The 11844-nt window shown below is 42.8% G+C and overlaps 1 long non-coding RNA gene across 1 annotated transcript in view; it reads left to right on the top strand.

Annotated features, from left to right (window-relative positions):
- Positions 1-9404, top strand: part of LOC111734268 — a 12025-nt gene extending 2621 nt beyond the window's left edge. Inside the window, exons 2-5 of the long non-coding RNA XR_002778393.1 lie at positions 3712-3877; positions 7684-7777; positions 8173-8257; positions 8897-9404. This is a non-coding gene — a long non-coding RNA (uncharacterized LOC111734268). The remainder of the gene's footprint in view (positions 1-3711; positions 3878-7683; positions 7778-8172; positions 8258-8896) is intronic.
- The last annotated feature ends 2440 nt before the right edge of the window (positions 9405-11844 follow it).

Consider the following 11844-nt stretch of genomic DNA (forward strand, 5'->3'; position numbering starts at 1 on the left):
AATGAAATATTATCTTCTATGTGATAAAATAAATAATTCCCAATGAAAAAATCCTGTGCCCTGCCAAAATATACTTCAAGAATGAAGATGAAATAAAGATACTTCTATATGAAAAAGAAAAAAAAGAGAAAACCCTGAGAGAATTTATCACCAGCATAATAGTACTTAAAGGAAATACTAACAGATAGTCCTCAGGCAGAAGAAAAAAATTTAAGTGAGTGAAAATTAATGAACTGTAAAAATATGGGGGCAGATCTGAGTGAATGCTGCCTTAAGGGTTTTAAAAACACAAAGAAACAAGCCATGACCCACTGTATCTTAGCTTCTGCACCCCCTGACTCCGTCTTTATGTCTCACTTCTTGCTATCAGTGGGTGAGCAACAGCCTTAAAATCTAAGCATTTCTTGGGGTTCTGGGCTGGCTTTCTTCTCAGCCCATCCTCAGGAGATCTCATTTACTGCAGGGACTCCCACGTTGAACCTCTTGCAAGAAAGGACTCCCGGCTCCGGGTCTTTCTTCTTTCCTAAATTCCAGACTGTATTTCCATTCTACTTACTGTTCATCTTCATTTTGAATATCACCGACACCTCAAAATTGTTGCAACATGATCTCTTTACCTTTCCTTCTCTTTACCTTACCTTTCCTTCCTGAAATTGTTCTGCCCTGTGTCTCTTTTCTCACTTGGTGGGACCACCATCCTTCCAGGCAGCAGTGTCATCAAACTTGTAGTAGCCCTTGACTCTTTGACGTCCCTTTTTTCACATAGTGGCCACTGCACACACACTGCAGTCCATGTTTACCCATGTTTTTCATTTAATCTTCACTGCACTTTTAGGAGCTTCAGCATTGACTACCATCCACTTGGACTAACAACCTTCTTACAACTAAATGGCCTCCCTTTCTCTGGTGACTCCCTGTTTTGATCTGTTCTGCACAGTGACAGCTAAACGATAGATTTGAAAGGCAAATTAGATCTTGTTATTCAAGGCCTCGAACTCTCTAAGGAGTCTGGAGCATCCAACTCAGGTTTCTTTGCTCTAGGCCGCTCCCCACCCACCCCCTATCTTTTGCCACTTACATCATTAGCTCTCTTTTCCAATCCGACCATAATATGCATTCTTTCCTGAGAAGGCCATGTGTTTCACACTCCTGCTCCTCTGCACTTTCCCCTCCTTAATCCTTTACCCTGCCTCCTCTCTCTCCTGCACCACATCAACACTTCAGCCTGCCGCACTTTCTTGTCAGACTAGCCTAAGGTAGTCAAACAAATCTTCAAGAGCACTTTGTCAATTCCTCTATCAGAACACCACCCACATTGCACCTTCTGGTTAAACCAGTGAGTGGACGAGAGAGTTTATGAAATCCTCGAGGGGAAGCATTTCTGGAGCTCTCCCAATGAAAGGGACTATTTCAGTATCTCCTTATGTGCTTTTTGAACCTTCCTATATGTTGTGCTATATACTGAGCTACATTACATCAGAAAAGAATAAGCTATTAGCTGAGAAATTGTAAACTGGTGTTAAACTTAGGAGAGACGAGACGTATACGTGAAGAAGTTGTACAGGACCTGATGTATTCATCAGCATAGAGCCATTAGCATAGACAAAAGTAACGCACTGCGGAACAAAAAATTGGTTAACTGGACAATGTGTTGTAAGGTGTGGATTATGTGATACGAATGGAAAGTAGAAAAGGAATTAGAGAAAGCAGATTGGTGTCAGTTGGGATGACATGGGAAAGTGTCCAGGAAGGAGGTGGTATGACCAGAGACATGCATGACAATGAAAAAACAATCACAGTTGACTTCATATGAAAGCTTAGTACGTGCCAGGCAGTAGTCTAAAGGCTTTGCTTTAACTCACCGAATGTTATGGCAGTCCAATGATGTAATTCTCATTGGTATCCTAATTTTACCGATGACGAAACTGAGACACGCGCGCGCGCGCGCGCGCACACACACACACACACACTCCACAATGAAGGACACAAAAAACAACAAGGTAGGGAATAACTGTGATATGAATTCAAACAGCATACCTCCAGCCCATATACTTAACCACTATCCATAGTGCATAGTAGATAAGAAGTGATTATTTTTCACAGACAGGCTATGGACATGATTTGAAGTATAGATGGGACAAGAGTGAACTGTGACCATAGATCGAGGGGACATAGGTTATCTGAGAGATAGAACCTGTGTGGCATTGGTCGTCATATGCCGAGTATTAAGAGGATCCAGCGTGTGTCCATCTGCTGAGGCCAGCCAGAGGGAGAAGCTTGGTAACACATGAGGAAAGAGCTGAGAGATCCTGGGACAGGATTCACATCTATCTCTTTTGTCTTCCTTCTCTTCCCTCCCCATGTGGATTAAGTTCCCAGATCCATCCCTTCACTGATTTCTGAACAAAGCCTGCAACAACTCTCCTGCCATCTGGATCTTTGTCAAAGTCTTACCCCAAGCCCCCAACTCTGGAGGAACTCACCTATCTTTCTCCGAGCTTGCAAAGCAGCAGCCAGACTCTATTAGATAGTCACCTATGTGGGCCCATTGCTGTGTTCTTAGCACTGCGCAGTAATCTGGCCGTATGTCTCTGGTGTTTTAGCTTCCTAAACCATAGTTTGGAACTGAATTTAACCAATTTCATGTTGCTGTTTCTTCATATTTCCTCTTGGAGAACTATGAGACCATCTCTCTCAGCTACTGTTGGATGTTGACGATATTCCAGGGGTGGGTAGGGCGACATCATGAATAATTACATAACATGACCCAGTGATGATGTGATTCACCTACCACAGTTGGGAGCAGTCGAGTTCAACATTGAAGATAGTCATCCCTAGGTGAGCTGCATATCCCTGTTTGAGTGGCTGTAAAATTCACTTAGCAGATGGCCTCCTGAAAAGGAGTAGGCTTCCAGTCTCAACTTAATCATGAAACATGGTGTCCTTTCCAGACAAGATCTGAAGCCAGTTACCTTTCATCCTGTAGCAACAGAAGAAATCGTTACTCTGCAGATGGCGGTGGGGCATAAAATGAGGGAAGGAGCCAGAGAAGAAGTGAAGCTGCTTGTGCCTAAGTCTTGAAAGTGGGAAGGGTTGTGGGATTTCCACAGACAAAGGGAAGACAGGATAGGATATGGAAATCCTGAAAAGGGCGGTTGGGGGCTGTTTGAATTAATCGCTGAGGCCAATTCTGGGAGGCCGCTATGAGCGACCTTGTCATTGGTTTTCCTTGTCTTTCTTTTGCAACCTGAACTGACTTGCCAAAATTCCAACTTTGAGTTGAGTCCTTCGCACTGTGAGTCCTTCGCACTGTGCCCAGGCCAGCACTATCTGATTCCAGACTTCACATGAGTCCCCTGGTTCCCCTGATGTCTCCCCATGTACTCATCTAAGAGCAAAGAAGAACTAACATTTACCTGTAGGCATGGGAGAAGTAAAGCATGGAAAGCTCTGTGGAGGAGGGTGCAGTTGAACTAGGCCTGGGTAAACCTGGTCAGCAAGATTTCCAGATTCTGAAATGACAGGAAATAGAGACTATGATAATGTGTAAAGGCCTGAGTAGTAGAGGTGCACACTGAAGAATGGGCATAGATGTAAAAGTGATAGCAATATAAGCGAAGGTGAGTTGTTTTGGTTGAGCCTTGAGCTATGGGCAGCGTTTCCACTCATAGACCTGGAGAGAGTGGACAGTCTCCATGTCAATCATTGCAGGTCCTCCAATGACGATGTGTGAAGGCGGGGCCATAGAAGGATGGCAAAGGAGCCCTGCTACGCGACCTAGCTCATTAAAATCTGGATTGTACACTTGCGGCTTCCGTGGACGGTTACCGCTAGTGCCGAGGGAACATGGCGGCTCCCTGTACCGCGATCTCAAAATGTAAGTTTACTTCACTTTATTTCGTAATTGGCTTTCTGTAGTGTGATTTTGAGAGACTCGGGTAGATGGTGTGTCCTGATGTACTTTGACAGGTATGTCTCATGTGCTCCTGGATTGATGACAGGGAATGTCCGTTGGCCGCGTTGGCGCAGTGTTGTGCTTTATCTATCAACATGATGGGTCTTCCGGATCATTTTGGTGTTTTTAAGTGTGGGTCTTGAACGCCCCCATTCGTGGTCTTAAGTGGTGGGTGGGTGGGTGGGTGGGTGTGTGTGTGTGTGTGTGTGGCGTTTGCTGCTTAAAATGAGGAAATGGCTAGTGCTTTTGGCTGAGTCGGTTGTGCGTCCAGGACATCACAGTGACGGTGGGCCGCCAGGGAGCTGATTTTGCCATTTATTTTACAATGTTGTTGGGTGGACATTGTTGCCGGGTATTTGTTTAAATCTTGGTCTTGGCCATTTTCCTGAGATTTCTTAGCAGTGACAAGATTTCTATCATCCTCGACCCGAAAAGAGAAAGTAAGGCCTTGAGGAGTGTGAGTGCATTTTTGACAGCTGCTGGCCGCTTTGCTGCCTTGGAGCACAGTATTTTTGTTTCGTTTAATAACATGACTGTATGTTTAATGTCATTTGTTTGGTTTGATTTCGGAATCGGCCTTCTTCATATGTTGCCTTTAAAAAGGAAAAAAAAAAATCCTGATAATTTCCGTGTGAAAATGGGTAAACAGCGGCCTGGTTGGCTCCGGGGTTGTTGACTGACCATCGGAATCTCCTTCAGTTACCATTGAATGCTGTTGTGCACTTGTATATAATGTACTTGTGTATTTAATATCGTCGTATTCAACCAAGAGTGGTCCAGGCGCCTTTCTTTTTGTGCTTTTCCCACAAAACAGGTTGTGCTGTTTGCAATTTTAGAATAAGGAAAATAGCAGTTTGGTCGGCAAGACCTTGTCGCTTTAAGTCCCTGAAGGGAATCACCCTCCGCCAGGGATTCTGTTTCTTGTTTTATTTTATAATATAATATAACATAGTATAATGGTGCGCTCTTTTCCCTTTTTCATTACATTGCAGTCGTTTGAATTTGTTTAATTTTTATTTTCGCCGTGTTTCATAAATATTCTTCACATGAAAGTGTATTCAGTGTGCACTTTGGGAAATGAATTGTCCCGCTGGGCACTGGCAAGTTTTACAAACTCTGAATACCCCGGAGTCGTTCCTGTCAGGCATTTAATTTAATTTTACATGCTCATCCTCGGGGATTCAATTAAATTTTGGTTCTGGCGCTACTCACAAATTTCCTTTAAATGGTTCGGTGTAAATTTTTATCAACAGGGGAGGAATTTAACATCTGATTGAGCGCCTTTACGTTTATAATATACTTGCGTGTTTGACATAAGTTATTTTGTTAAATTCTGGCCTTGTTCTTTATAAATTTTCTTAAAAATGAACGTTTTGAAGTACTCTCGATTTACAGTGTAGAGCAATCAGTTGGCTGAGTCCTTGGCGTTTTACGACAGTGAATGCTCTCGTTAACCATGTCGTTATCCGCCGTTAACACAGTCCGGGATTTTGTTTTGTAGAAAAAATTGTGTTTGGTATCATTTTATTCTAGTAAATGCGGGTCCTGGCCCTTTTCATAAGCTTTGCGTTAAAGATTTTCACGTTCCTTTCAATTTACAAATGAGGAAAAGGTGGTTTTAATTGTCTTTGTGCTTCTTGCTTTGCGACAGTTAGTGGCTTCAAGCGGCTCGCTAACCTAACCTTTCATTTTATTTTACCATTAAAATTTTAAATTTGTTGAAAAGCTAGTTTTTGTGTCTCTTATTTCATATACCTACTAAAAGTAAAGGAATTTTCATTTTCAATGTAAAAATAAAAATACACACATTGGCGGAGCGTTTGTTGTTTTACCACAGTGAATTCCGGGAAGTGCCGGTCACCGGCCACCACCGGACTTCATTTAGGATCTTTGGGGATTTCATATCTGCTAATAATTGCATGTTGAATATGACGTTATTCAACCCAATTCCGATCTTAGTCTTTTCATGCATTTCCTTTGAAAATCGTGGAGCATTTTCAATTTACATATAAGGAAATTCACCCCCAGGATGAGTGCTCTCTGTTCTCTAGGAGTGAAGGGCCCTGCCGGTCATGTGCATACTTTTGAGTATTATTTTAGAACCGTACTTGTGCATTTAATGTATTGATATTTCTTTAAATGTTGGCCTAGGTCCTCCTTCCCAAGTGTTCTCCCGTGGAAACCAATGTTTTGTGCAGTTTTTCTTCACACACAACAAAGGAGGATATGCCCGTTTATGTGCTGACCCGTCTGGCCCAGGGCAACAACTATCCTCCTTGTTTGAAGTCCTGGGCCATACTGCACATGCTGCTCCCCGCCCCCAACCTGCCATCGCAGACAGTGCTGCCCTCACCTCCTAGACCACCAGTGCTGGCCGTGCCTTAATGCCTCTAGTGCTAGCACATTGGCTTAAAAAATAGGCAGCGCCCATCGTGTGACACCTAGCGTGTATGCAAGAGGAGAAGTATATTAAAGGAAAACTGTTGTGTTATCCAAAACCCTAAGGACCCTAATCACTGAGAGTAACCTGATACTTGGTGTTAAATAAAATAGTTACTTCCTTTTGATAATGGTGATAGTTGCCTTTTTCGCTGGTTGATTCTGGATACTGATTCACATTATGTGTATTATCTCATGTAGAAATGATTTAATGCCTTATAGTGGGGAAACATTGATGATCTCTAAATCCACCTTGATTACTTTTAGCAATGTGAAAGATTCATCGCTGGTGTTTGGGTTGTAGTTTATCTGTGTCATTGGTACTGGCAGGAATGCAGATTTCAGGAAGTGGGACGCTAACTAGCCTCACTAATCCTGACTTTTCAGGCAGAGCCCTAGACCTTGAGCAATATCTAAGTGTGGAATGAAGGTATTTTTATTACATGTCCATTGTCCATTGTATCCTAGGGGTATACTTGCCAATTAAGAGCAAATTCCCCAATCCATATACTACCAAATGTTTAATTTTTTCTGTTGTTTTCTCTTCAAAGACCTATGTTCATTGTCAGATGGTAGTAACATTGTGTAATTAATGTATGAAAGTCTTCATGAAATTGTTCTGAGTTAAATTAGCTCATTTCTAGTTTTAGCAATTTTTGAACTTACTATGTTACCAGTTACTCAGTCTAATATAACGACACAGTCGTTTAATATGCATTTCTTGGTCTCTCAAGTAGAACACAAAACCCATTTGATTGATTTGTTACCCATAATCTTGCATGGTATATGTCAGTAATTGGTAACAAAGTGAGAACATGTAAACCATTCCAAAGGTTTGTTACCCATAATTTTTCGTAAGAGTCGATTGCCTTATTGCTGAAGAGAAAAAACTGGAGTTCTGAGACTCCCCTTCTAGCAAATAACTGGCAATATCTCTCAACATAATATTTAATAATTCTCCTATGATGTTTGATTAAAGCAGGATGAACCATGGTTCATTCTTGAAGGGACAGTCAAGCCTCTAGAACAGCAGTCTTATCTTGTGGTTTGATTCGTGCAGTTCCTGTTTTATCATTCACTCTTTTGGCCTACCTCACACAGGCTGCATGATTGGGTACTCTGGCTCCCCCAACCATTTTCAGAAATTCCTCTGGATAAGGGAAAAAGGAAGGTTGCCCCAGACCCTCATCTTATGAGTTTCCAAGTTACCTAATTTTCCTGCAGTTATGCTAGTCCATCCACCCCCAGGCAAGTCTCTTGCAGATTTTTACAGTCATCATCTCCTTCAGGACCTGTGATGGAAAAGTCTAGTACTGGTCAGCCTGTGGCCTTGTGATGGGAAGAGAGTGTACCCGGAACCAACAGTCAAGACCAGCCAGACAAGTAAGAGCAACCTTATGTTTTGTGAGGCCACAGATGCTGGGCGGAGGGTAGCACCTATCCCCTGTCAGCTGTACCACCATTTAAGATGGTGTTGAAATCCCTTCCCTGAATCTCTAAGAGAGGAACTTCCAACAATATCAAGGTCACTCCCTGGGCACTGCTTAGTAACCGCATGGTAGAGACCCTATGTCTATAATCATTTGTTAAAACTAGTCAGTGGCTTCTTTTCCCAGTCCTTATTTGTGTTCCTCTATTCACTGTGGGTGCCACTGTTACAGACACATGGACTTTATTAGAATGTCAGATTTCAAAACCAAACAAAACCGATCTTGACTTTTCACTTCAAAGTTTTGATTTGTCTTTTTATCCTTTTTGGAAAACCATTATCATTCCAGGCAGGATGGACCAGATGGGAGTGTCAAAAACAAACTTCAGGAATCCAGAGCTTGTGGGAGTGCTGCTCATGCGCTTTTATATCAGGTACGAGAACATGGATTTGAATGGAATTTAAAGCCAGCTCTGTCTAGGAAAGGTGGAGGGGGCGGGGAGACACCTACATACCAAGTAGGTGCCAGAGAATGTTAGTCTGCCAGTCTACCTTCACTGTGGGTGGGCATTTATTTGGCAGTGGTCCTGGGGCCATAGGTCAACAATTCAAATAATATGTAGGTCAATATTTCTTTAAATAGTTACTCTTCCGTAGAGTTTTGGCCTTTTTATGTATATATATTTTTTGCCTTGTACATGTTGCTGATTTGCCTTGCAGAGGTTACTGAGACCACACATCATGTTTCATTCACCACACATTTCTAGTAGCTGAGTCTAAAAGAGCCTCAGCTCTTTCTTACTCTCGCCTTTGAGCCTCAGTTTTCACTTTGAAAATGAGAACCACTCCTTGCTCTCAGGGGTGTTGTGAGAATCAAGTGTGATAATCTTTGTAAAGTGCTCAGTACAGAGGAGGTACTGAAGGAATTAGTACACCATTTCCAGAATCCATGTATTGGAGCAGAACATTATGGCTTGGTTTTGCTCCCCTTCCTGCCTGGCCAGACCCCATTCCCACTTCATTTCTTCAGACTTTTGCCGTAATTTCAACTGAATGTTTGTTTCCTTTCACAGGGCCAGCAAATTTCCTCGGAGATGACTGAGCGTCTCTTTGGAAACCAACCTCTTTCACTCTGCTATGATGCCAAGAGGTAGCCCGGCAACCCAGACTTCGCCTGGCTCTGAGCTGCATTGTTTTCTGGCCAACTTGGAAGCCTTACATTGAAGCTGATGTGGCTCAGCACCAAGTTAGGGCTGGAGGGTGCTTCTTAACTGGCTGTGCCAAAAAGATCTCCTCTCTTTCCTTGCCTATGTAAAGTTACTTCTTTTCCGGGCAGTGGTTAATTTGTTGAAAGTCAGGTGTGGAGTTTTGACGGTCGGGGTGGGGGAGACTGCTAAATATCAGAACTATTCGAAGGTGCGTTCGATGACACTTTTTATCTCTAGTTTCATAGATGGCTCTGGCTCCTCTATTGCTTTATCAGCATGGGTTTTATCCAGAAGCTGGCATCACAGAACCTGAAGTTCACTCACGGAAGGTAAAAAAATAAAATAAAATAAAATAAAAATCCATATTTCTTTGTGGTCAGAAACTCAAGTATGTAGCCTTTATACAGCACATTACTATTTCAAAAACTTATTATTTATCCCTGTAATTAGTTGAATTATTTTAAAGATATGGAAGATGGAGGTCATTAGGGTTTTCTACCCAGTGAAAACCCGAGGCCTGAAATTCTTAGAAAAACCTCTACCCAAACCCATGTTCCTTCATCAAGGGACATGACAGTGACCAAGACTGGCATATTCATTAGTCAAAAACAGTTATAAAACTTAATAACTGTGATGCCTTCTTCCCTTTCAACACATACTTGTTCCCACTGCCCATCAAGGTCATCTTGGGTCCCTTCTTTGGGGGTAAGGTAGGGAAGGCCTACATGAATAGTTTAATGAGTAAATCCAGTGAGTACTGGCACTTAAAAATTACTCACAAAGCTGAGAGTTCCACAAGGGTGACTCTCTAATTGGTGACATTCTCAAAACCAGCACTCTCAGGGAAAGAGAAGGTGACCCTCCTCTTAATATAAGATGGGATCTGGTTCAGTGGTTCTTTCCCAGGAGTTCATTCCTAAGCCTGCCATGTCAGTCAGACTCATGAGGCACGTACTTAATGTCTCCTCACTAGTGATAATGTTAATGTGCTATACATTCTTGGTATGGAATATTCCACATCAAACTCATGTTTGCCTTAAGTATTTGTTCACTCCTCTTAGTTATGTGGGTGATGGAAAGAGTATGGGTAATATTGGACGCTTTAAGGCAAGGCCTTTGAAATGGAGTATATTTCTTGTCATACTGGTTCTTTGTTGTATCCAGACGTTTTATAGCTGAATTTTATATGTGTGTATGAGTATGTGTATATAAATACACACACACGCACACACACATATACATGCATGCATATATATACACGCCACATTTTATTTATTCATTTATCTGTTGATAGACATTCGGTTGTTTCATAGCTTGGCTATGGCGAATAATACTGCGATGAACATCAGGGTACAGATATCTCTTTGAGATAGTGATTACATTTTCTTTGCATATATACCCAGAAATGGGATTGCTTTGTTATATGGTATTCATGGCTGGTTCACCAGCCACTTCTGATTGTCTGTTCTTTTAAGGAGAACTATAGAAGTTAGAGGTTCAAAAGAAGCCAGGTTGCTCTGATCAGGAAAGATGGAATGACCAGCTCAATATGGTTCTTCTTTCTGGTTTCTAATGCCTAAAGGTAGGGAGAGGGTGGGGAAGAGTATCCCTCTGTAGAGCTGCTCTCAGAGCTCGAGGGGAAAGCAGACAAGGGGATATGGGCCCACAGCGTAAAAGGCGCATTGGACTTTGTGTGTACAAGGTGCCTCCTGCCCACTTTCCCATCCCTGGCACTACCTGGAATCGGCATAGCTAGAGGACAGAAGGTAGCAATGCACATTATTGATGTGACATGAAAGCATGTGACCCTCTGGCAAAGATGAAGTTTTTCGGATGGGGGTTGTTCCTTAATTTTCTAGCTTCACTGAAAATTTTGGACTTAGCCGCTGGGGAATGCATTGGTGTTGCTGCCTCATTCTATGCCTTACCTTAGCCTGTGAAAAATGTCTCAAGGGATGGTGGCCTTCGACCCACTATAGTGCTGTCTAAAACATTCATCCAGGGGAGTCTTCCGAGAGGCAGAATGCTATCATTTCTAGTGAAGGGCACTTGGTTTAGTTGACCGCTGAATCTTTCATACTGATAGTGAGCTGTGTTCCCCTGAGGAGACTGATGAAAGTGAACTGCTGTTGCTAGTATGTTCTTCCAATATACTGGCCAGACACTTCTACCTCCAACACTCCTGTGGCTCAAGTGCCTTGTTAAATCCTAAAGCAAGCACATACTGGCAATGGCAGCATCGGGGGGATGGGGACTGTTGGGTCCCCGGGAGGCAATTGGCCACGTCCAGTTTTCAGCCTTCTGCACTCTTACACGTAGGTGCTGAACACAATGATATCCACTATGCCGAGCAGTGGCATATGAGGAATCATTCGGAACCCCAGATTCTGTGGAAGGGAAGGTGGTTGGAGTTTTATCCAAACCTTTCCATATTTTAACCCAGCCTTCCTGTGCTCTTCTGCTGAGCATACTCTGCACGTTGGTGGGAAGGGAAATGTCACGTGGGTCCTGTAAATGAACACTACCTGAAATTATTAGGATGGCTCACTGAGAATTTTGGACTTAGCTGTTGGGGAACACATTGCTGTTCCTGCCTCTTTTGTGCACTGCCGTAGCCTGTGAAAAATGGCCTTCAACCCTCTTGTACAGTTGTGTAGAACATTAACGGGTCTTCTGAGAGGGCGAAGACTGGGGTTGTTTGTGCCTCATGGGCAGGTGCAAATGAGCCTGGGACAAGAATTGTTTTCCAGTTTCCAAGCGAACTGCAGTTCCTTCTGATAGTGGAGGCTTTGATGTCTCGTGGATGATCTGTG

The sequence above is a fragment of the Pteropus vampyrus genome, unplaced genomic scaffold, assembly GCF_000151845.1.
Source record: "Pteropus vampyrus isolate Shadow unplaced genomic scaffold, Pvam_2.0 Scaffold929, whole genome shotgun sequence".
Classification (NCBI taxonomy): domain Eukaryota; kingdom Metazoa; phylum Chordata; class Mammalia; order Chiroptera; family Pteropodidae; genus Pteropus; species Pteropus vampyrus.